Genomic DNA, 3,521 nt, shown 5'->3' on the forward strand with positions numbered 1-3,521 from the left:
ATAACGAATTAAATTTAAGCCATTTCAGTAAAGTTAGAACCATTATTTTTTGCTAAATATGCAAATTTGGGCTGCGCAATATGCAAATTAGGGTGGCCATTACTGAAAATCTGTTTTTCGTCAATATCTCAGGAACTACTCATGGTATCAGAATAATTTTGGTGTCTATCCCCATGTTTTGAGGGATAACAAATGGAATTAATCCATTTCAGTAAAGATCAAACCATTTTTTTTGTGCTGAATATGCAAATTAAAGCCGCACAATAGGCAAATCAAGGTGGCCATTACTGAAAATCTGTTTTCCGTCAATATCTCATTAACTACATAATGTGTCTTTCCCCATGTTTTTGGAATAACTATTGAGGATAGGCCATTTCAGTGGAGATCAAATAGATATTTTTGTGCTTAATTTGAAAATTTAGGCCGCCATTACTGAAAATCTGTTTTTCGTCAATATCTCAATAAATCTCATGGTATCAACAATACCTTTGATACAATACACATACATTTGTACTATACACATGTTTTGAAGGCTAGATATTTAGAATAAACCATCCCAGTATTGATCACACCAAAATTTGATGCAAATTATGCAAAAACTAACCAGTATATAGCGTGGGCGCCAGTACCTCTGAACACTGATAGGAATGTTAATAAATGATACAATCTGTTCAAAAAAATATTAGACCCTTCATAAGCTCACACTTGTGCCTTACCAGCGTCTGTGTACAGGCAGAATAAAGCGCTAACTTGACGTCCTGAATTTAAGTTGAATTCTTCTTGAGTCCCGGACAGGCCAAAGAAAAATAGCCCGGTAGCCGCGGGGTGTCCCACGGCTGAAAGTGTCAAAAACAGCCCGGGAACTACCCGCCAGGGCCTTTTTTTTTACAATTGGGACAAAAGCTTAACAGATCTCCAGGAAGATGACCGGCGGCCGCTCAAAAGTGCACAGTCCTAATTAAGGCGGAAGATGGGACCCTACCACTGTCTTAGGGGGAGGACAAGCTTGTCAGGTGGGCAGAATACTTTTCAAAAAGTCTTAAACCGCTCAAGCCCTACCTCAGTAGCATTAGTCTTTGATGAACACCTACACCCATTACCTGTTGAGATTGAGGACATCTCCGAAGCTGAAGTCAGTCACCAGGCATGAATGGCATCACTTCAGAGATGCTGAAAGCCGAGGGTGACTGTGTTGTGAGATGGATGCTTTTCTGATCGCCGTACATCGCAAACGCTTTAATAGAACCATAGCCGTCTTCCCTAGTACGCATTCCCTGGAATAAAGCTGGCATTCAACGACGATCACAGGGAAGTGCTGGAGGACTGGAAGAACGGATCAGTAGTTCAGCTGGAGTCACATGTGAAACGGGGCCTGCTCGGCATGTTCTCGGTGTAGACGCCGGCCGGCGTCATGAAGCCGAGCGTACGCTGGCTGTCAGGGTCACAATTGAATTTTCCTTTACGGCTCCCTGTCAGGGCGCTGAGGCGGCTTCTATGTAAAATTCACAAAATTTTGGTCCCCTTGACGACCGGTTTCTGTTGGGGACCCGTCCGGTGCCCAGTCAGTCTTCTGTCAGACCTGTGCGGGATGCAATAGGGTGCCGACTAGCTCTTGCATTCCGGCCGGGTAGCTACAGGGTCCCTGGTGGGGTCAAGGGGCGATCCTGGCAGGTCCCAGGCTGGTACGCCTGTGGCTGGTATGGTGGGTTCGGCCCTGCTGGTTGATGCGCAGACCCGTGTATGGTCACTATGACTGACTGATGATGTAACTATGTCGAGAACAGCACATTACCCTCTATATTGTCTATAACTACCTTCTTCTGAACAATTCAAGCACAGAACAACACACGTGCCACTTCATAATCTTGGACAGGTGCCTGTGCATGACCCGGCGGCTAGGTTACGGTTTGGTCCGGTGAGGTTACGGGGTCGCTTCGGCGTACCTTGCCCGCCGGGGCCTGAAGTGACTTTAAGTTGAGTCAAATCAATTTGGCGACGTCGCGGGACCAAAAAAATAGGCCGGCAGCCGTCGGGAACCCCACCCATTGCCTTCCAGGTCCCGTTCCGAATTCGGTAGTGCCAAAACACAGGTCAAAAACGAGCCGAGCGGGCCCCTTTCTTGAATTGTGACATACCATTAGGCATATTCCAAAGAAGGGAAACCTGAATGAATGTGATAACTTAAGGGGAGTGACAATTCTTTTTTATACAAGTGAAGGTGTATGCCAAATGCCTCCTGAACCGCATGAGAGATGCAGTAGGCAAGGTCTTCTGGGAGCTGCGAGCAACAAGCTAGCTTTCGCTCAAAGAGATCCTGTGCTGAGCAGATCTTCACCCTGCGGTGGAGGAAATGTGCTGAACTGCAAACCCCTAGCTATCAGATTCATTTATTTCTGCAAGGCGTTTGATAGCATCTAAAGTCCCTCTTTATCGTGGACAGTTATGGACTGCCAAGTAAACTTATGTATGCAGTTGAACAGATATACTGAAACTCGAAGTGTTGTGTACTGACGGTTGAAGGAATCTAGATACAGCTGGTGGTTTGAAGACGGATCCTCCAAGGTTGTGTCCTGTCACAGATCCTCTTTCCCGTGGCTATCGACTGGGTACTTGGGAAGCAACAGGAGAAAAGGGCCGGGGGTAAAGTGGGTTCCAGAGACAAAGTTTGCCGACCTTGACTTTGCAGACGACATTGCGACATAGCGGAAAACGCCATAGATCTCCAACCCCTAGTGACCAACATAGTCCGTCTGCAGGCAGCATTGGGCTCAGCATCAGGGCCATCAATTAACATGCTGATAGGGACACACGCTCCTCTTAAAAGTGTGACCATTGACGAGAACAAATTGAAAGTGGCGGAGAACTTCACCTACCTTGGGAGCTCCACCAACAACAAAGGACAGATGGACAATGAGCTAGACTGTAGACTTGGAAAGGCCTCAGCAGCCTTCAACCAGCTTGACTTTGAAACCTACTATGTGGAAATCAGCCAAGAAAAGAGAAAAGAGACTGGAATCACTGCATGCTTCTGATAGTGAATGCGTGAGGAAGATCTTAAGCATCAGACGACAGGACTTCATACCCAACACAGATATATGAGCCAGAGCTAACCAACAGCCAGTGTCTACAATCATACGCAAGCGGCGTTTCATGCAAGAAGACGTCTGCCATCTAGACTTAGGTAAACTTGTCTTTCAATATTGAACAGGTTTTGGGTCAGATAAACTATACCAAGGCATGTGCGTTTGCATGGAACATGGGTCGGAATTAGGACCCCTCCTTGCTGGCAGCCAGGTGCGTCAATAACAGACAAGGCCCAAATTTGCATATGTAGCAAAAAATAATGGTTCTATCTATACTGAAATGGCTTGATTTAATTCGTTATCCCTCAAAACATGGGGATAGACACCAAAATTATTCTGATACCATGAGTAGTTACTGAGATATTGACGAAAAACAGATTTTCAGTAATGGCCGCCCTAATTTGCATATTGCCACCCAAATTTGCATATTTAGCAAAA

The 3,521-nt window shown here is 45.7% G+C and overlaps 1 protein-coding gene across 6 annotated transcripts in view; it reads right to left on the bottom strand.

Moving 5' to 3' along the window:
- Window positions 1–3,521, bottom strand: part of LOC109471933 (acid-sensing ion channel 1-like) — a 13,794-nt gene that overhangs the window by 9,439 nt on the left and 834 nt on the right. The gene's annotated exons all lie outside the window — the stretch shown is intronic.

The sequence above is a fragment of the Branchiostoma belcheri genome, unplaced genomic scaffold, assembly GCF_001625305.1.
Source record: "Branchiostoma belcheri isolate BF01 breed outbred unplaced genomic scaffold, Haploidv18h27 scaffold26, whole genome shotgun sequence".
Classification (NCBI taxonomy): Eukaryota; Metazoa; Chordata; class Leptocardii; order Amphioxiformes; family Branchiostomatidae; genus Branchiostoma; species Branchiostoma belcheri.